At 44.8% G+C, this 22,748-nt stretch overlaps 1 long non-coding RNA gene across 3 annotated transcripts; it reads right to left on the reverse strand.

Moving 5' to 3' along the window:
- Positions 1-15,609: 15,609 nt before the first annotated feature.
- LOC310904294 lies at positions 15,610-21,721 on the reverse strand. 3 transcript variants are annotated; one of them, XR_014588194.1, is made up of 4 exons: positions 21,581-21,721; positions 20,878-20,985; positions 20,113-20,161; positions 15,610-17,178 (listed from the first exon to the last, which is right to left on the reverse strand). It is a non-coding gene; the product is annotated as an uncharacterized lncRNA (long non-coding RNA). The 3 variants fall into 3 exon arrangements; XR_014588196.1 differs by lacking the exon at positions 21,581-21,721 and having other exon boundaries at positions 20,878-21,171; XR_014588195.1 differs by lacking the exons at positions 20,113-20,161; positions 21,581-21,721 and having other exon boundaries at positions 20,878-21,171.
- Positions 21,722-22,748: the final 1,027 nt, after the last annotated feature.

The following is a 22,748-nucleotide window of genomic DNA, read 5'->3' on the forward strand; positions in this document are numbered from 1 at the left end:
TACAGGCAAAGGAAACCTGTGCTTCTGACTCCTCCCCCTTGCTCATTTGAATCTGGGCAAGGAGGAGACCACAGCTGTGGGCATTGGGTGGGCTGCAGGGAAAGTGCAACCTGCAAGCGTGAGACTGATGGACACTTCCCCTGATACCGAGCAGTCACTCACAACCAGTTGGAGGATAGCCTGTTATCAGCCTGCAATTACCAGCCTCCCAGCAAACCCTTCTGTACCCGTCAGCACAACATCCAGACCTCAATGGGACCACCTGCATTCTTCGAGCAATTGGGGTTTATTGCCAAAATCTCATCCAGCTCACTGTTCCTCCTGTCGGGATGATGGGAAAGATAAACCTACACTCGCACGTCAAGAGACCACAACCACCAAAACCACAGACAACAGAAATGATTAAATCGGAAAATATTTTACGAATATCTCCAGGTCAGATACGAAAAATGCATGAACGGCAAATGGTTTCAGCAGATGTTTTCTAACAAAATTGCGTCTGGTAAGTTCTGCCCCGTTCGATTTGCAGGCCCCATTGGGCGCTGCACACATGTCCAGCTATTCACATGATTCCAGCCCTGCACCGGAGATTAACTGCTCACAAAAGCCCGATGCTAATCCCCCAGAGCTGGGCAGCCTGGTGTGCACGGTGTGACCAGGCTGCAGGGAGAGGGTCGGGCGGCCAGCTGCTCCAGCGGCCCAGACTCCATTAGTTTACATCAGTCCTTCCACTGCTGCTCTGTGATGGTCTGATTTAACAAACACAAAATCTCTGAGTCAGTGGAAAGCTGAAATGAAAAGCCATTTTCCACGGCTTTGCCACGTACTTAACAAGGTTATATAACCAGCCATTAGTTTGCTCTTAAACTAGCCATCAATTATTACTATTATTTTGCCTAAAAATGGCTAGAGAGGAGGAAAGAGAGATGAATTGTCCATGTATATCAAATAGTCTTGCTCCAGACCTTTGTGCCAGTCAAAACTACATGATAGCCAAACTGCTATCAGAGAAATATCTCTGCGATGACTGGCCACAGCCCATTGTGGTAGTCTTCCCATCTTCCAGAAGTTTTCAAATTACTTCAGGATTGCTCCTGGTGAACAATGGGTGTATTACTTTGGAAACAAATCTTTTTTTTTTTCCTTCTGGATGTGTTTTTACTCTGCCTCCTTAAAGAAGAGTACATTTAAAAGTAAAAATAATAATAAAAAACAAAAAACAGGGACCCTCTAGCCTTATATGAAGCTCACTTATGTTGTAAGCTTTTCAGGGCAACACTTGAGGGTGTTTGTACTGTGCCTAGCAAAAGACACCCTGCCTGTCTTCTTTCAGCTCATTGAGAAGGAAAATGTATTTAACAACAGTCTTGCCAAAGCTATCCAAAAAAAGGAACCCAGACGTAAAAGGGGACAGAAAAATGCCAACACTGTCCATCGCCTTATCGCAGCACCGCATTGCTGCCCAGCTGGCACAGCTGGAGTCCTGTGCTTCTGCACAGATGCCAGGATGCATGGCTTGTGGCAGTCACAACCTGTGCAGGTCATTCAGAGTAGCTAGTGGGAAGGCCAATTCTATGTGGGAAATTTGGGGCTGACTGACACCCTGCTCTTGGCAAGGCCTATGTAAAGGTCTTGTAGAAATGGTACACAGAGATAAGTACGTGCTGGCTGTGTCTGGAAAATAAATACAGAAATAACAAGTAATAATAATAGAATACAAAGAAGCTGGTTGTGTTTTACCCTGTATTCTTTAAGGACATCTGGATGAATTTATACCTCTCTCCTACTCCCCTGTGTTTTGAGAAAGCAGGATCTGGATCCAAAGACTGCCGTGCAAGAGCAAACCCTGGCGTACTGGTACCTGGAAAAGTGCAGTTACTTCTGATTTCTGCTTGCTCAGGCTGGCTGTGGCTAGGAGGCTCAGCTCAAAGCCTCAGCACCGCTGCTGTGGCTGGCAGTCAGCAGTACCACCAGCAGCAGAAGACAAACAGAAGGTTACTTGGTCCACCTCGTCGTTCCTCACATGCAGCGCGTGAGGTCTGCAGAGGTTACTCCCCTAGGCTGTATCACAGGCAGGGAGCTGAGGCTGAAGATACTCCTGCTAAATTGCAGAGTATTCCTGGTGGTGTCTGAATAATTTTCTGGTCAGAGGGGTCATGGGGAAGGGAAGGAGAGATATATTTCTTTGCAGAACGAAAAGCTGACCTGTCTAGCATTACCAATGTCACCAGTTGGGCTAGGAAGCCCACCATTGAAGCTGCTGGGGACTTAGTGCTTGGAGCCAGTCTCCTGGGCTTTTCCCTCAATACCCTTTCCCATGGAATGGGAGTTTTACTTCTCCAGGCCAGCCAGAATTTGACAAGGCCATCTAGTGAGTTTGTCTCACTGTGAATCAAGAGTTTTGTGTCCAGAGGTATCTCCTTCCATTTTCCCTGGCAATGGGGCTGCCCTGTGCAGTCCTCTGGGGTTTGACAGAGCCCTTCATGAACACCTGCCCATCCTTTGCTTTGCAGTTTGTACGTGGGAGGGTTTTGAGGTGACGAGGAAGGTGAAGGCTAAGACCTGGTAAGCTCCATTCCCTTTCCTCCAAGAGACTTTGAACTGTCTTTGGGGGCTTTCTGCTAGCTACATCCCTTCTGTGGCAAAACTGGGAGGGGATGATCTGGCTTCATGCACTTGTAAAAAGCTTGAGAACTAAGAGCATTAGCTTCTCCACGCTGGCTAAAAAAAGGCTTGCTAAACCCATTGAAACCAATTGAGGAGCAGAGCTAAGTTAATCCCGGAAAATGCTCATGGTAGCTCAGTGACGCACAGCCATGCACATGCGGAATGGTGCTGCTAATGATCTGCTTGAGAAGAACTAGGAGAAGATGCAATTAAATTTTGGGGTGGGGGACAGCTTTTGAGGTTGCCTGGGTGGTAGTGAGGGCTGCTGCTGTGAAACTTCTCATCCTGCGTCCTTAACATTTTGCCCTTTCTCATGTACGATTTTCTCTGTTGGGAATTTTTGACATTTTCCCATCTGCCTTCTGAATTCAGGCTCACGGAGAACAGGAACCAGACATATGCCTTCTCCTTTGTAAGGGCTGTGGGTTCTGGTCTCACCTCTGAAAAACATTTTACACTGTGTTACCACTATTTGTTATCACACAGAGGTACAAACAGCACCCAAGTACCTGATGTGGGACTAAGGCCCCTCTGTTGCAGACACTGTACTTTCAAGGAATAACAGATAGTCTCCATTTTTAACTCACAGTTTAAGTATCAGAAAGCATATTCAAACTTGTAACGGCATTCATACTGGATTAAACATATTTGGGTGAAACATCCACTCTTCATTTAAGGTAATTGTGAGAAGCCATAAACTTTTCCATGAAATTAGCTTGCTGAAGCAATAGCACCCTCCAGCCAAAACATGGGTTCATATCAAGGCTGGGATGAAGACGTGTGAAGCTCCTAAGGAAAGTGTATTGTGTGGAAGGATGAGGCTTGCTAGATCTATCTTTAATAGAGGGCTCTGTGTCTGTAGATACAAAAACACAAAGGAGGAGAAAAAAAAAAAAAGCAGGATAAAAAATAAACAAAAAGAAGCAGAAATAAAACCTCAGAGGCGGATACAGAATTGCTGAGTGCAGGACCCTGGGAAATATTTGAGAGAATAGGCGTTTAGGGTCTGAAAAGGGCCTGGAGGTTTGGGAAAGAGGGCTACTGGCTGTGTGTGACTCCCCTTGGGAACAAGCAGACTGCTTTTTGGGCAGTCCTTTTCAACTAAAAGAACTGCATCCAGGAAGAAACTGTTGTCAGTTCTTTCGATAGAATCAGCTCAACAGACCTCAAGGCTTTGCTAGTGGCTTGAGTTTAAAAAAAGTTTAGAAAGAAATCTTAGAATAAGAATTTGCTACTTTTGCTCATTTTTAACATACTTCATTTCCAACAGTGAGTTCTCAATAAGCAAATAAAAGTGTCTGCAATGGAAATTATCTTCTAAAAACTATACTGCTCCAATAACAAACAGAAATCTCCCATGTGATGTGATGTATCCTATCACGACTGCACCACACTACCTGAATTTCAAATTCCAAATGACTTATCACACCTCTGTTTGGTTTCAGTTTCTTTGAATTAGTTTTTGTTGCCTTTCTGTACAAGGAAGACAGCCAGTTAAAGCCCACAAGAACCAAGCAAACATTATCCTCCTTATACAAACACCACAGAAACCCTCCAACGCTGTGTGTTCACTGACATGGTTTCCATAGGGGCCACTCCCTCAAGTCCCTGTTTAATTTTCAAATTTGCCCTGGAACCAGATTATTCAATTACATTCTCACCACGTGAAGTTCTGCGAAGGCAGCTTAAGCACAGAGTTTCCAAACTGCGACGTGGTAAGACACAAGGTGTCTTCTCTAGTGCGTCACCTACCCACCCCAGCTTTCCACGGGTAATCGGAATGAGGATGATGACTCTGCAGCTTAGCTGATGGAGCTTTTAAGGATCTCAGCTATCTCACTGACAAACTAGGAGGTGTCAAGCATTGCTTCATATGTCACTTTGCCATAAATACGATAGCTTAAGTAATCACAAGCTGGCATTAACTCTCCACCAGACTGATGGCTATGAAAGGTTGGAGCTCTGGCCACTGTCTTGGAAGAGATCCCTACTTCTGTTGCTGTTTTCCCTCCATAGTTTGGACATGAGCTGAGAAGGAAGGATAGCCCAAAATCTCTCAACCTGCAGCATCACGAATAGCAAGACTGTGTAATGTGGGCCTAGGGAAAGTCATCTGGGTATGCATGTCATCTTCTCAGCTGGCCAGGCAGGCTCTTTTGGTGCATATACAGGGCAAATGACAACTAGAAAATAAAAAGACAAAATCTAGCACTGAAATGTGTTTCTGATCAGTGGTCATATTTGCTAGACTTGCAAGGAGAGTAAGAGATGTTATTAACAGCTCTAAATAAAGTTACCAATACTTGCTTGAAGGCATCACCCAACCTGTCCCATGGCATGTTAGACACCTGATATCTACATACGTATATCTCCCTCTTCTTCTCCTGGTCAGTCCAAATCTGTCTGAGCAGCTACAGTGAGCAGCAGCAGAACCACTTGGTTTCTCAGGCTTACACACCCTTTTGCAGCTCTCTGTATAGCAAAGGCATTTCCACCATGCTGTTTCTTAGACATGTATTTAAGAATGTTATGGGCAAAGAAAAAGCTAAACAGCACAAACTGCTTTATTGGATCTCAGAGAAGTAGCTATTAGTGAGACATCATAGTGGAAACCAAAGACCAGAATCCAAAATCCTGCAAAATTTTTATCAAAGGTTGTGTTCGGATGAGTTTTAAACACAATGGCCTGCACTCTTCTCGTCCTTTCTCTCTGTAAATCATAAACAACTTTCCTGATATTAATAGAGGGTACGCTGCAAAAAACTTTCTACTGGAGTGGGAAATCACATCTACTGTTTTCCCAAATTAGTGTGCCTCCCTTTCCCCTCCATGGCAATGACTTGATATGATAGACATCTTCTAACTTGTGTTACCCTCCCTTTGCATTCTTCACATAGTGACATTTCTTCTACTTCTCCATGCTGTGCTACCCTCTAATATGATGACAAGGCAAAGTGTGGAACAGGGTGAGAAAAAATCCTGAGGCTGTTTTCATTAACATGGAGAAAAGATTCAGAATAGTCCTTGGAAGTGTTTTTTTTTTATTTCTTAAAAACAAACAAACAAACAAACAAACAAAAAACAGCAGAGACACATCAATAGCACTTATTCTGTTGTTTTAAATCAGTTCTGATCCATCCATCAAGACCAACTAGGTTGAGAACTTCAGGTGGCCATAAGGCCCTAGTGCATAGACATGTTTTGCTGCTATCCTTGTCACCGAGTTCAAGGGCTCATTTTCCTGAGGAAGACATGGAGGAAGTCCCCTTAGGAACAGAAGTTTTCCTGTTCTTCCCAAAGGAGGAAATATTCATGAGTAACATCTGGAGGTCTTATATCACCAGGACATGACAGGTTTGGTTTTCCCCACTCGTGCAGCATGATGTCTCTCGTGGCTTGAGGGCTTGGATACAGCCCTGCCCATTCCGCAGGAGCTCACATGCCATGGCTGGATCGTACTTCAAGTGTGGGCAGAGTTAGGCTGCAAACGTCCCTTCCCATCCAGGACAGCATACCCCAGACCCCATGCCTAGCCAGGCTCTGACCTCTTTGCTGAGGCTGCTAGCCTCCAGGATGAGTGATTTTTCATCAACAAAGAGAGACATGGAAAGGCACAGATCCTACTAATATAGGCAGATGGAGGCTTTTGTTAATTACGCTGACAAATTCCCTTGGAAAAGCTGCAGCATGCAGGCAAGGTACCTATCCAATTCCCTGGATAGCCAGAGGCTAGCCAGAAAGCACAAGCCCAGGAACCTGCCCAGCATGCTTAACATGTTCAGACTGTGAATACCAATTAGAAGCTACTTGTGGTATTACTTTGCTGGAAATACGACTGGTAGCAACCCTTTCACTGGGTGAGTCAGAGCTGTCACCCAGACACCAAAGTGAGAAAGCAGAGCTTCATGAGCACTCTTTGCAAACTGCCAATGAGTCCTTTTGTAAATATGACCCTGATTTAATTGCCTAAGCATGAGGGAACTTCTTTAGGAAGGGAGGCTGTTTGGCTGGGTAAAACCAGTAATCACTGGTCACCACCAGACTGGTCTGGTTTGAGCCATTTACCAAAAATTAATATAAGTGTATACCTGATCCAATCCACGTCTGTCTGTCTCTCCTTATTACAGTCATTTCACAAACAGCACAGAATATGCAACAGGACAAGATCTTAACGCACTTGTTAGAACATAACACTCCATCATTGTCAGGCAGATAACCGAAAGCCCAATGCTGAGGATACAGTGCACTTTTAAAAGGGCACAAACAATTTAGCACAAATGAAAAATAAATCTGGCCTGTCTTAATAAAGACCTCGTAAATTTACTGATGAATTACAATGAGATATATGAAGGTTGGAAAGATATCAGTCTAAAACAGGCTTTTTCATCAGACAGTGCTGTTTTCCCACTTCAAACAAATAAGGGCAGGAGTGGGGGTGAATAAGCCAGGTTACAAATGAGAGCAAGAATCAAAATTCTTAGCAGTAAGTCCTCTCTTTCAGAAGCAAGGAAGCTCCTCTTTGATGCTGGTAGAAAGAACATTATTAAGCATATTTGGAGACACACATAAAAACATATCAAGCAGGAAAGGCTACTCACTATCCTTCCAATTTTGTGCATTTTAAATACAAACATAAATACAAACACGTATGTAGCCCTGTGTGTGTGTGTGCTTGTGGCCCCTGGTGTCTGCGACTAAGAGCTTGTCGCGGTGTACTCCCCCTGCCCCCCACCCAACCTGAGCTGTATCCCTGCTTGGGCGATAACCATCAGTGGCAATCGTGATGAAAGCATCCAGTCATGACAGTCGTGACAGCTGAATCGGGCTCAGGGTGGATTTGGGGGAGATAGATCCAAGGGCTAACAGAGCACATATGGCTGGCATGCAAATATGACTAGTAGTCAATCATCCCACCCCATAAATAAGGGACAGCCCGGAGCCCGTTGAGCTCTTTGCAGTGGGCTGCATGCCAGGATCTTCCCCTTGAGCAGGGGTGCCTCTCAAGGTTACTTCTCGAGGTCGAGAGACTCCTTACCTGTGACAGACACTCAGTAAGTGACTAATAGCTGTCTTGTTGAAACTGCAAATAATTTGCTAACCATGCGGAAACTTTGTAATCTTAACTAAGTGATACAAAGGATTGATTGTGTATATAATCCTTTAGGGGGAAAACATTAAGTTTGGGACTGGGATAGGATCTGGTTGTATTTACACTCCTCAGAGTTTGGACACCAAAAGGGACTCCCGTCTGAACCTCGTGACTGAACGTGAGGGTCTCCCTGATGCTTTTAGTCTGACCCTGTCCTCTAAGCAGTAAATAATCAAGGTACCTTGCCATCACAAAACTAGTCAATGTTGCATTTACGATTAGAACTTTGTTAAATCTCTGTCTCATTCATGATTAAGCACTACTAAATCACTATTTTCATCAATAAATATATTGCTGCCCCTCTCTTATGAGTGAAGTGCATAATTCCTTTCCCAACAGAGCATCACAGAGGGTAGAGTAGTACCATCTACCAGCCCATCAATAGTTTCTTGCCCCTGTATGCGCTGTTGCAGGGTAGGAAATCAATGCTCCACACAAGCAAGATGACAAGACACTAAGTGCTGGAGGCGTTGCTTTTCTCCTCTTTGCAAAGACGATGGGGAAACGGAAATACGTTCCACTTTGGTAATAGGCATTGACAGAGTCAAGTAACAAAATCACTGCAGGGGGTTGTGTCGAGACCCTTTGGAGAGCTAAAATGGTGTGTAGCAGGCCAGGCAAGATGTGCACTGCTTAGGGAGATCCTGTCTCAGGTGGAGCTCAGCCCAGTAACACATCACCAGCGCCTCATCTCTGTGCAGCGTTTTGTCACTCCATCCAAGGACGTACGAGGAACAACTTTGCTAGGCTCTGCCCTCCAAATCCCAGTTCTTCATTCATGCAAAACAGACAGCAATGATTTTGCATTTTGATCTACATTTGCTCATGCCAGTCAACCTTTTCTCCTAGAATCTTTGCAGTCAACCCTCCATTGCAGCAGAGACAGAAACGCCCTTAATCCTCAGGAAAACCTTGGGTTTTAATGATCGTATCATCCTCTCCTGTCTGAAATAGCTCTAGGTGTTTTTTTCAGATGGGAAAAATGTTTTTTTGTATGGCAAAGCTTTGCAGAGGGCTATTGTTTGCAGAGTTAGGAAACTCCCAGTGCCAGAGCAAAAAATTAGGCAGTTTGCATGCAAGGTGTCCCTGGGGCAATGAAAATGCAGATAAAAATTCAGAAAGGATAACATTAAAGCTTAACTTCATTACATAACACTAGGTGTGCATTTCCATAGTTTGACTGTGTTTGGTGTTAGGAGGAGCAGGTCTTTCTCACAAAATTTACCAAGTATTCACTTTTCTTTCAATTTAAATTGCCAATGGATCCAAAGCTTGATTCAAAGCTAATACTGCTATGCTTGCTAAAGAAGCTTATGTTAAGGATTTTCTGTTTCTGCACTCGTCATGTCCTATGCCTCATCTTCCTATATAAATCTATTGTTGCCTTTTGAGCTATGTGCATCTGCAAACATTATGCACCAAAGATATCACGTGTCCTTTTACAGTGGCACTGAGTAAGGAAAAGCTCAAATCATGACGTGAAGTTGCTCTCTCATTGCATATCTCTCCAGTCTGACACAATGAACTTTTGCCTCTTAGCTTGCACCTGTTCCTCTCACCTGGTCATAGAAAACAAAAAATACAGTATCAACAATTTTGGTGAGAACATGCAAAAGGAGATTTTACAGAATTAGCATGTTGGGCATAGTGAATTGCTTCTTAATGGAGCAGACACAGTGGTTTAGTAGTTCTGGGAATATACTCAATTTTTGTAATTATTGATGAGAAAAAGAGTGAAAGAAAAGAGAAGAGACACGAAGAGAGATGTTCTTTTCCATCTGGGAAATATGAAACTAATTGTTTTTTCTCTTAAGACCGTGCACAGAGAATAACAACGTTTCATAAGTATTTTCAAATAAATTTATATTGTGAATCAAAAAACCCTACCCCAAACCAATTCTAAAGACTGAATCTCACAAATAAATTTTGCCTTAGAGATTTCAAGTTCAGAAATAAATCCAGGATTTTAAATGGTCAGAAAACAATGCTAATTCTGTCACTTCTGAACAAAATTTCCTCTGCTTGAAAAAAAAATAAAATCTTGGATTTACTTGTTTAGAATGCCTCCTAGATAGAAAATGATGTAGCTTTAGAAGCTTCAGTTTATGCCAGATCTACAAGTTAGGCCAGGTTAAGCCATGGAATTAGCTACAGTCAGCAGAAGCCATATCAAAGGATATCAAAGGAAGAAATACGGTCCTTAGTAACTGAGAAAAAGAAAGCAGAATTTTTGTAGTGGAAGGGAGAGACCAGCATCTCTCTCATCCCTCATTAAGGAGCAAAGTGAACAAGCTTCTTTTAGAAGGATAAATTTTAATCAAATGAGTGAACTGAAAAAAAAATATCTAATGAAGACTAGGAAGGTACGTGGGCTATATTTCAAGCTGAGAAATATAACGATGAACTACCACCACCACCCCCTAACTTGGTTTTCCCTCATTTTTGAGAATATGGTGTAATGCACATTTTTTTTTCAGAATTGAAACAAATCAACAAATTTATCTCTGATGGCATTGTTGACAGGCATCTGAAGCATTACAGAGAGAAGCACCAGGCAGGACTTAAGATCCCTTATAATGAAGAATATTAGAACCTAATTTTAGCTTTACAACCTTACAGGTGAAGTAGAGAGGATAAACTTCTTTAAAGAAACCCAGCAAGCAGATAGCCTGGACTTACTCACAGACTGCACCTCCCAGGGTGGCTAGTTCAAATTAAATCATTAGCTGAGAAGGAATAATCCTGGTAGGTTCAGAAAACCAGCTTTAAATTTGGCCTGCTAGCAAAATTCTGAATGTATTTACTCTGGATTCCATTTCTCAACCCATATTAAAGCTCCATAGCATAATCAATTATGGGCTTATTGCAAAGTACAATAGGATTCAATCTCCAGGAATGCCTCTGGGTATGTCTTAGAAAGACGATAAAACTAACAGTAATGGGTCTACAACTTCTAAGGCTAATTTCCACAGTTACAAATTTTATAAATAAATAGAAGGAATGTCAACTCTCAGTCACTCAGCTTGCGGTCTCTCATACTGATAACTCTTCTCTTCTCAGATACTTTCTGTTTCTCTGATATATTCCGCTTTCTGTTCTGAAGCCCCTGGGACTTGTTCAAGGCATTCCCATTCCTACCTTTGACGTCGCTAAATGGAGCAAAGAACTAACACAGGCAGAAATATAGCCCCAACGCAGACAGAGCTCCCAAGGAGGAGGCAGCTCTGCAGACCTGGGGCTGAAGGGGTGCCTGGGGCCCATAGCTGGGGCTGGGGCTGAAGGGGTGATGCTCCGTGGGAGAGGGACAATCACTTGCAATCAAGTGAGCAGGTGGAGGAACAGGCTGGCAAGCAAGGGTTGCAGGGTGATGTGGACAAGGGGAATCTCATGGTCAAAAAACAGGGCTAAAATGTGCCCATCCCACGTGTATGCACACAAATAAGGAAGCTCTTACAAGACAGCATGGTGGAGGAAATTCTCATACTTTGGAAATCAGCACATCTGAGTGCCTCTCTGAAGTGCATCCTGGGCTGCATTAGGCAAAATGTCTCCAGCAGGCTGAGGGAGATGATCCTTACCCTCTGCTCAGCCCTGGTGGGACACATCTGGACTGTTGGGTCCAGTGCTGAGCTCCCCAGCACCAGAGAGATAGCAACATACTGGAGCAAGTCCAGCAAAGGGCCATGCACATGATTAAGGGTTGGAGCATCTCTCCTATGAGGAGACACTAAGAGAGCTGAGACTGCTCAGTATGGAGAAGAGAAGGCTCAGAGGGGATCAATAGGTTTAAGTATCTGATGTCAAGTGTAAAGAAGATAGAGCCAGGCTGTTCTTTGTGGTTCCCAGTGACAAAGTGAGGCAACAGGCTAAAATACTGGATATTCCATTAAAACATAAGAAAAAGGTTCTTTTGCTGTAGGGGTGCTTGAACACTGCAGCAGGTTGTCCAGAGAGTTTGTGGAGTCTCCATCCCTGGAGAAATTCAAAACCTGGCTGGATGTGCTCTGAACAACCTGCTCTATGTGGCTTTGATTCGATCAAGGGGGCTGGGACTAGGCAATCTCTGGAGATGGCTACCTGTTTCAGCTGTTCTCTGACTCTGCCCTTCCTCTCTTCTCTCCTCCCTCCTGTGCTCTCAGAGAAATTGTCCCACAGGTTCCCACACCAGTGCAGCTCTTCTCAGAGATGCCAACACAGGCAAAGTCGTAGGCTACTATTTCTTGATGGTGTGGTTAAAATCCCAACAGTATTTTGTCTGTGTTAACATTCCCAGTGTTCTTATCCTGAGAGGGTTTGCACCAGAAGCAATAAGGCCAGAGACAGGAGGAGCAAATACACTTCAGGTTGCTTTGGAACCCCCAATAAAATGTAATCCATTGTACATTGTTAGAATTTTTGACAACAAATGTTGGTCTTAAAGGATATGATTAAAAAACATAGGGAGATAACACGCAGTTGAAACGGCCAAAAACCAATATCGAATCCTCATGCGGTCTTCAAGATCTAATATGATCTAATGGCCTGGAACACAAGTCCTATAAGGAGCGGCTGAGGGAACTGGGGTTGTTTTGTCTGGAGAAGAGGAGGCTCAGGGCAGACCTTATTGCTCCCTACGGCTGCCTGAAAGGAAGGTGTGGGGAGCTGGGGGTCGGCCTCTTCTCGCAGATAACTAGAGATAGGACCAGAGGGAATGGCCTTGAGTCATGTCAGGGGAGGTTCAGGTTGGAAATGAGGAGACATTTCTTCTCAGAAAGAGCAGTCAGGCATTGGGATGGGTTGCCCAGGGAGGTGGTGGAGTCACCGTACCTGGGGGTGTTCAAGGAAAGGTTGGACGTGGTGCTTAGGGACATGGTTTAGTGAGTGACATTGGTAATAGGGGGGGTGGTTGGACCAGAAGAGATCTCTTAGAGGTCTTTTCCAACCTTATTGATTCTATGATTCTAATAAACACAAGATCAAACTGGAATCTGAGAATGTCCAAATCCTCACCTCTGCTGTTCGCTTGGTTGTCTAGCATCACACCAGTCATTTGACTTTTCTTTCTATAATATCACTGACGTACACAGTCCTACTTGCTCCTACACGTGCTGTGAAACGGGGTTTAAAATAATTAACTACCCACACTTCTTATTTGATAGCAGAATTAATTAGTTCCTTTGTCTGTGAAGATTTCTAATGCTGCTGTTGCCATCAGAGTATTCCTTCTAGACAGTAACTGCGTTTTATGAGAATACTAATACTGTTTCTTTGCAGTTACACAAAGGAAGTCTCATCACCTACAAACAGCATCTTGCTTTGCATTAGGTGTTTACATGCGAGAAGGGGAAACCTTGTGGGGGAAATTCCCAAAATCTTTCACCAGGAAACCCTCAGTGAAAGCAAAATTTATAGGAGTCCCATGTGGGTTTATAATCATGCACGTATTTCTCTCCCTGCCCAAGTTCAGCAAGAACTGTGCTTCTGCACTTTGAGACACCTGTACCTTAAAACACTACGTACACTTTTCACCTGTTGGTACACAATGGTTATGCATAGTGAAATAGCAAGATACCTATTCATCATTCAAAGCCTTTCTAGGTCAGCTTTTCAAAAAGAAAGAAAGATCATTTTGGGTGTCTCTTTTTGTAGAGGTGGAAATCGTCAGAGAGCATTCTAGCTGCTTCACAACTCACAAACCTGTGGTATCATGTTATAAAGAATTGTGGGGTTGCAAGTCACAGGCAACACCAAGACTAACACATGAATACTTTATGTGGGTTTTCAGTTTATTACCCCACTGACCATGCTTTTCTGATTCATTTTTAGCAGAATCCCACAGACTGGGAACTTCTCATGTAGATAAAGCATCTTACCTTCTCCATTTTCCAGCAAATCCAGCACCTTGCTAGTACTGGTAGGCCAATGACTGCAGGAAAAGGACCCATTTGCTTTTTTGTCTGTCAATGTAATCCCCCCTTGAAATGCCACTGACAAAATTTTGCATGGAAAGACCTGTGAAAAAGTTTTTGTGTGTGTCATTAATGGTGTGTTCCCAGTTCTGGACTCGGTAGTTCCACCTATGCCACAAAAAGACGGCATCATTTTTCCAGGACCTCAGTGTTACCCAGGGGAACTCTCTCTCTGAGGGTGCAGCTGCCCTGCCAGGCTGGCAGGACTGTGAGGTGCAAAGCCCGAATCACCAAACTGCCCAGGAGTGCAGGCAGGATCACTACGAGAGTGAGAAGCAACACAGGACAACATGGTAGTCTCCTGGGTCTTCAATATGTCTGTCATGTAGAGCTGAACAATATAGACCTTTTAATTAGAGGTGGAGACGGATACCTCATGCATCCATGCCAGAAATATCCAACCCGCTTGCTTTAAATAGCTTTTCATCCATGGCCGAGCTCTTTAAACTTTCTCCTTTTATTAAAACAGCTCAACTGAGACCATTTTAATGTGCCCCCATCTAGTTATTTTATTGGAAAATATTAAAAGTGTGGACCAGGTGAAATTAAATGCTTTGAAAGTGGAAATCAAGCAGTACTTTCAGTTTTTAAAAGCAGCTTCCCCTCCTTGTGCTGATGCACTTAATATTATCCTCTTATTTAAGAGGTATTGTTTGAGCTAAAATTGTGAATAACACTGTAATGGGCACGAACAAAGGAAATGATAAGTAAGAAAAATACAGCTCGTTAGAGAGAGTGTGATTAAAAGGATAAATGGACTTCCAAAGGCTTGGGCCATTTTTCTCTGGTTATTAACCACTCCTCTTAGCATTCCCTCCACAACACGCCAAGGCTGGATGGGAACAAAGGCTGGAGAAGCCAAGGATAGCAGGTCCTCTGCTGGCTGCTGGGAGCAGCGTGTCACCTCCGGGGAAGGGCTGAAAGGGGTGCACAGGACAGACCCCTTCCTGCTCAGCACAGCAGCCCTGTCTGTTTCGTGGGAAGGACTGGGTTGCTGCAGATACCCCTCCCCAGGCTGGCACGTCCTGGCTGAAGGCCTAGCCAGGCTGGTGGAGTCTTTGTCCTAGGTTAAAAGGTCCCTCCCGAGTTACTCTTCCATCAGTAGGGCGGTTTCCTGCACTGAGTGAGACTGGCAAGGTGGTATGTATGTACCAGGAAGCTTTGTATGCCAGGCAATTGGGCTACTCGATGACCCTTCCCTAGGTGAAAACCCATGCCAGCACCTCAGGGCATACAGGGGAAGCTGTGGGAAGACAGTGGATGGTCGAGCCTTGTGTGTGAGTCAGGAGAGAGCTGATGTCCCCGGGTTAACGTCAGGTTAAAGTCCACAGCCAAGGGACAGCAATGCCCCCACACCTCTATCAAACCATCTGGGCAGCCAGCTTTCAAGGTACTTCTAATTCCAGGTGAGAAAGGCTAAGACAAGGGTGTGTGTGTGTGTATGTTAGGACAGTAACTGGCAAGAAACTAACTCCAAAAAGGCCTACATTAAAAAGTTTTCTCAGCCATGTTTAAAATCTCTCCCCTGTTTACCTCTGGAACACTGCTTGTGCTTTAGGACCCATCCGTGATAAATCCTGAGCTCTCAACACTGAGCTCATCTATAGAGGACAAGAACAAGGCCTTGGGTGCCATCGTCACGGACACAGAATCACTGCGATGGTGCTAACAGCGCCGGTCCCAGCCCTGTGCCAGATGGTGTACATGTTCAGGGAGGGATGGGAACCCAACCACACCGCTTCTCCCCGGTGAGTGCTGCTCCAGCCGTGCTGCTTTCAGTTCAGTCATCAGCAAACCCTGGAAGAGCTGTCCAGACACATTGTATAGTGTTACTATAGTAGTACAGTATAGCTGGTATAGCGCCAGTGACACAAAAGGGCACGTTTTGGTGCCAGCAGGTGGTGCAGGCTGGTTGGTAAAACATGGCTATCCCACCTGTCCTGGCGGAGCACTGGTGTAAGCTGCACCAGGCCAGCTGGGAGCGAGGTGAGGGCTTCCTCAAAGGCAGCATGACAAAGACATGACACCAAAGCTGGCCTTTGGTGAACATGACGGAAGATGCAGCAAATCCTTTTTATGCAGGTCCCACTGAAAGGACAGCTGTGTGTGTTCATATTATGATATTGTGGTGCTCTCACAATAAAGGAAAGGAGAGCTACAGGAATAGTACTTCTCCCAGATTTGGGGCTGTGCCTTTTTTTTTTTTTTTTTAATGAGCAAAGCAATAAAGACATAGCAATACAAATCAAAAATGTAAAATATGACTTCGATTTGACCTAAAGAGGATATGGGATACGGACAATAAATAAAACATTTCTGAAACTGAGGAATAAATCTAGCTCTGGGAATTCTCAGGGAGGGGAAAAAAACATTCATAAAAATTCACTCCTCTCTGAGCTGCAGCCCTGAACCTCCCATGCACTAGATGGGAGACACTGATAAATCTGGGAGGCCATACGTGCCAACCAGCTCATATGTTTTCAGTGAGCAATGACAGGGAGCCAAATTGCTTTATTCCGATTAGTGAAGGTCCTCTGACTGCGAAATACACTGTGCGAAAAAAAATATTGAGTTTTAGTTCGCTGACACATCAATTTAAGAGAATTATTGCTCTCACACAGAGGCCAAAGCATGTATCTCCCTTCATGTATGTGCAGTAAAAACTAATTGTCAACTTTTATGTAGGGGCGAAAGGGGAGCGAGGGATGGGAAGAGTACCCCTCCAACCTGCGGCTGTGCGCTCTGACTTGCGCGGTATCTCACAGTGCAAACAGCTGTGAACGACTGGCATTTTGTTTTACTCCTAAGCACAAAATAAACTCTCCATAAACAGCCTAAGCATGACTTGCATTTTTGAGTTGTATTTTCTAGAAAGCTCTTTCATCCAGCTCCTTAGCCATAAAGTCTCACAGATGGTGAAAGGGACCACTAATGAAACCCACGACCAGATTGTCTCCCGCTGCAGCTTAAATCTCGCATCCTTTACTTGCAGAAGTAATTTAGGGGTTGGGGGGGGGGGGGTGACCATGTGCTCGTGATACGTGGTCATTTCAGTGCCTCGTCCGGTCCGGTCTGCAACCTCGTCATGTGATGGAGCTGATTCAATTATGCCATTTCCTGACTTGCCATGATGCTCCCCTCGCTCGGAGAGACGGGGGCGGGGAGTCCTACACACACTAATACCACTCAGACAATAGGCATGCGAAATTGATGTTCATGCAATATCTCGAAGTCTCCAGAGATTTGTATTTTAGCTATTGTACGGAGCGCTTTGCTTTCATTGCCTCTCTCCTTCACCTTTGTTTCCCAGCTCACCGTCTCATCTTCCGTCTTGGCTGGGGCTCCTGGCTGCTGTGGGATTGTTCATTGCATATTCAGTAGATCTACCGGTGCAAAGCAACTCATTTTCACCACCTGAAATTCACACCGTGAAGGCAGAAATAATCAAATATTTTTAAAAAAAACTGGCGAAGCAAAACACTGCACATTAATTATTGTGATAGTTATAGGATAATAACTAATTATTAATTATGCTTTCCAGCAATTCCTGCCTGGTATTTTGTTGAAATCATCACCTAGGCATTGAAATTTGTATTAATTCTTCTAATGCTGCATTTTACAATCGCGATATATAGCATGCTCCCATTTTTACTGGAGTGTTTTTCCCTGTGATAAAATAGGAACTGGTCTTCCCTACGATGAGAAAAGAATCTACACAGCATATTTCTCTGGCACAACCAGAAAAAGGAAAAGAGAGAGAGAAAAATAAATGCCTTTTTCTAATCTCAGTTTCCTCTTATTGCCAGTAATTTCGCCACTTCTCCATTTTCTCACAGCAGACTGCCTTTGATTTGCTTTCAAAATGAAGGCCTTGCTGACAGACAACTGTAGGAACAAAGGGGTCCAAACAGAAGAGAAGGTACATGGGGTGCTGGCCATGGGGGAAGAGAGGGGATGTGCCTGGATGCGGCAGGGAGAAAAGAGGAGCTGTCAGGGAGTTAAGGAGGCTGGGAGAAGGGCATGCAAGAGGCAAAAGAGAGAGAAGGGGAGAGAAAAGGGATGGAAAGAAAGGGGACAAATGAAAAGCGAGGTGTGGCAGCACATGGAGACATCGCCTTGCTGAGACAAAGGGAGGATGCAGGATGCTGCACGGGGCCTGTTGAGATGTCCCTGCTAAAGGGGAATAAGATCCAGAAGGAAGGTAGGAAAATGGCTTTAGGAAGAGGATACAGACCCTCACAGCACACTCCTCATGGCTGGGAGCACAGAGGAAGCACGAGGGCTTCCCCAGCCCACACGGCCGTTCTGTGGCCAGGGCCACAGGCCCAGCGCTTCCTTCTCTGGGGTGCTTCCAAAGATGCAGTCGCCAGACTCAGGCAGGTCACCCAGGGGAGCAGGCATGGAGATGAGGATGGGGAGAGTAGGGGAGAATCACTACCGAGCCCTCACCTTTGCTCTTCTCCCTGCTCTCCCAACTCCAGCAGCCGCTGGCTTTGCGGTTCTGGGAGCAAGGGGAGAGCGGGACCAAAGGCTGCTACCTGGTGGAGGTGTCCCTCCTGGTGAGGGCTGGCTCGTCCTCCTCTCCTGGTGACCCGAGCTGAACAGGGAGGGATGGGAACACCACCATCACAGGCATTTCTGTGCCTTGTGTCCCTGGGGAAAACCCAGTCCTGATGGCTTGGCCAGGGGCAAGGTGGAAGCAGGCCCCCATACCACCTGGGCACCATGGAAGCACGGCAGTGTGACAGGGAGCTGGGGACACCAACAGGAGTGGGCCGTAAGGTAGTGACGGGATGCAAAAACATGCCATAGGGGAGAACTGGGGGGCAGCTGCAGACAGGGTCAGGGCTGACTTTGCTGGATTTAGGGAAGCTGAAGTACTTTCTCTAGGCTCAAAGCAATTTGGGTTGTTCCGTCTAGGGGAGATGAAGAGCTGGAAGCAGAGACAAGTGTTTGGGTTAGAGCAAAGCACATCAGAAATGCATGCATGGCAGGAGGCAGAAGTACTGCAGGATTAAAAAAAAAAAAGTCTTAATAGTTTTACAGTCACTACGTGAAAGACCTAAACAGTAGTTAAGCATTCAGACCTTAACAGCCAGAACAGAAAGGGAAATTTCCTAATGACAGCATTTCCTACCCAGTCCTTTATCCATACCAGAGATGCATAACAGGAGCTGGGCAATCTAATGGAGATTAACTGCTCAAAAGTAATAAAAAACCCAACACTTCCACACGGCACTGGCTGCTGCCTCAGCTCCCCATCCCCTGGCAGCTTCCCAAACACACAAGTTCATACCGTGAATGCTGAATTGGAAAAGCTGGAGGGCAGAGCTCCTGTGGAAACCACAGGGGGAGAGCATGCACGAAGAAAAAGCTTTCTGCATGACAGGATTTAAACTGGAAGGCACTTCTACTGGGGAAATAGCCCCACATGCCAACACTGAGCCAGGAAAAAATGGCCTCGCTGGAGTGTTGTTGATTAATCCTACCGTGACCCAAAGAAACAGCAATTTGCTACTTAATTGTAGCTAGCCACAAAAAGGAAAAGAAAAAGAAAAAAAGAAGAAAGAGAACAGTAAGAGAGCATTTCTTCACTACATCTAGGTCAGTTTTTTTATTATTATTATTTATTTTTGGTCTTGGTGATTTATTGCACATGCAGAGTGTAGGTATTTATTTAAATAATAGATATATACCTACCTCCAGGTACAGAATCTGGCATGCTACAAAGCATGTAAACAGATTAAAGCTGGGCTTGGTGCCCAGTTAAGAAACCTCACCAAACCCAAAGAAACAACAACCTTTAGAGGCTCGGGTCTCAGCAGAAGAGAAGAGTCCCAAGATGAGGTAGGAGGGTCAGGAAGCTGTAATGCACCTGTACGGGACTGTCTGATTGGTCCTATTACATCTGCCTACGAGTTTCCAGCTAAATATTGAGGCTTCCTTATGATAAGCCTCATATACCTACATTGTGGGAGACATTCCTTGCTACCTACAAAGACGAGACAGCTGAGTCATGAAAGAGGAATAAGAGACCTAAAGAAGATATGGGATTTGCCCCAAGTTGAATGCAAGATTGGAATTAACTACAGACAACTTTTTTGAATTAACTACAGACTCCTGAAATCCAGCATGGCACATTGAACCTTCCTTCAGGAAGGAAGGTCAACCTTCCTTCTCTAACCTTACACTGTGCCTTCAAAGACAGGGAAAGGAAATTCAGGTTTAAAATCTGAAGCTGTTCAGGACAGCATTGAGATGAGATGGGAAAAAATGCTAGAAAAGATGTCTAAGTTGAGAAAAAGTCATCCGGGACAGAAAGCAAGGACAATCCTGTATTTGTCTCACCTGCTGTAGAAGGACATGGCAAAGCAGTAGTCACTCAACAGCTTCTGGCCTGGATAATTAAAACCTTTATGTAATATCAGGTAAAAGAGTAAACAGTCTTTCCATGGCGTACTGAATTCAACCCCCCTCTTTGTACTTGCAGCTCCGGGCTGTAGATTTTTTTTTTTTCTTTTTCCAGAGCATCTTGAACAGATAATCAGAGCATGCTGACATTCAGCAGTAATCAATTAGCACCTACTTTAGATTAAATTGAGAATATGTAAATTGGGCTCCTCATCAGGCACCACAGTCAACATTTCAGAGACACTCACTGTGCTCTGAACATATCAAACAGATGAAATGTAGAAGTTGTTCAAAATCCTATTCCAAAATGGGCGGCAGGGTGGGCTATACCAACCATTTAAGATTACTTTTATCTGTTTTATTTTTTTTTCTAATCTTAGCTTATGTTAAATTAGCCTCTACAATTCTTCTGCCAACCTAAGACAAACCTGACCTTTTATACAGAGTTACGCACATATATAACATGACAAAATGCACCACTTATAAATAAACACTAGGAACCTGACCCCTAAAGAGTGCATTACTGTGTTCCCCTGGTTGTCCTTTGGTCCTGCTTGCAGTGAACACACAGCCACGACCACGTGTCAAGAGATCAAGCTGCTCCTTGTAATGTTTGGGACAATTTCACACTTCTTCATAAAAAGGCAAGGAGGAGTATCATTGGTGTCATCCCACTCCCAGTGCCACAGCACCCACACCTACTGGTTAGATAAGTTTCTGCTGGACCCAGCACAGAAGTTCCGCTTTGGTAGGTGTTCAATAGAAAAGGCTCACAGGAACCACTTCTTTCTTCAAACACTGAGCGAGGAGCTTGGCAAGAGACATATAATTATTCTTATCGTTGGGATTTTTCCTGTCTTCACAGCAAACTTTGTTAGATCCCTCCTTGGGTCAGCCTGCCTGACCTCTCACTATAAATTAAAAATGTTGGTTCTTCACCACACCACCTCCATAGCATCCAGCCCCAGCTGATCACATTTAGAGACAGAGACAAAGACTGGGCCCCACCTAAAGTAGATATTGTAGTCTGTGCTCGTTAAAAGGAGCATTAAACCTGTGCGAGGATGAAGGAAAGCACGATTCTGTTAAAAATACATATATCTGAGTGTTTTTTAGAATCCTTTTTGTCTCTAGAGAACACCGTCTTACACAGAAAGGCTTTTCTTTTGGACTGATTGCCATGACCACAGGGGTTTTGCATTTTATTCTGACTCAACAAAAGCTGTATGTTTCAGCTCCCCCTTCTCCCCCCATATTGCAGGTGAGATTGTTTCTCCAGTGACCAGTTCATCATTCTTGCTCAGATGTATCCTATTTACATAACTCATAAGGCGTTAACCAAAACGTACCCCTCAAACCAAGTCACATGCACGCATACACATATATTTGTATAAGGCTGTCATACCATGCCTGCAATAGCATAACAACACACAGCAGATAGATTATACTTGTCCCACAGTTTGTTTTTGTGATTAGCAGACACGATGCAGATCCAATAGATATTAGCATGTCCAGGAAGTACTCACGATAAATTGCCGAGCTACTAATAATTTAGATATTTTTATGACTGTTCAGTGGTGGCTAATTTTGTCTAATAAAATCCCATTAAGTTGCTGCTTGGTCCTTTTCCTTCCTCCAAGTCCCTGAATGGGACTTATATGCTAATTGCAACCAGTATATGCTAATTAGACCTCATTTCCATTTCTTAAAGAGATAAGCGCCGTTCTGTGCCAACCAATCATCAACTCATCCCACCTCTGCAGCAACCTTTCGGCCTGGCTCACCCACAAGTGCCCCGAAACCCTGAGCTCTGCTCCCTGCAGCGGTGGCAGGGTCCCCAAGAGAACGAGGCAAGGGAAGGGAAAAGGAAGGCGAGGCGAGGGTCCCCGCTGGCACTGCTCTTGCAGCCCACCCAGCCAAGGTGCGGGAGGGGAACGCTGCGCTCTCCTGCTCTTTGGGTTACGCTCAAGGCATTTACAAGCATCTTTTCAGACAGCAAGCCGAAGGAGGAGGTGGTGCAGCCCCTTCTGCAGCGCACGCAGCCGGGCTGCCAGCCGCCCCGGCAGCTCTCCATCACGCCCAGCCCACGCGGGCTCATTAGAGCTTCGGGGAAGCAATCACAAGTTTATCATGCTTGAAGGGGCTGCGAGTCTCCTTGCGCTGCCTAATGTGATTTCGCCGCACTGCAATGTAGTCAGAATTAGATCCATATTAAAGATCGGTTAGCGGAGAGAGAGGGAGCAAGAGCAGGAGCGGCAAGCACTAGTCAGGTTTTGAAAAGCACAAGGTGCCTTTTGAGCTGCTGGCTGCAGCATCGTACGCTTTGCTCTGGGGAGGGTGACCTTCAAAACCCCAGGATGAGATTTGTCAAGATTTTTGCACTGAATACATAAGAGTTCAGATAAATTCCATGTTGCGTGTTAAGCTGGCAGCCTTGCTTTGTGGTGTCAGGACCAGAGCCTGAGCTCGCTGGTGGTTGGGTAAAAGCCCACTGGAGAAGGAATCGCTCCACAAAAGTCAGAAGGGCGGCTCCCAAGCTGCTCAGGTGTAAATACAGAGCAGTGCCACCAGCA

This window comes from Anser anser (genome assembly GCF_964211835.1).
Source record: "Anser anser genome assembly, chromosome: 1".
Classification (NCBI taxonomy): Eukaryota; Metazoa; Chordata; class Aves; order Anseriformes; family Anatidae; genus Anser; species Anser anser.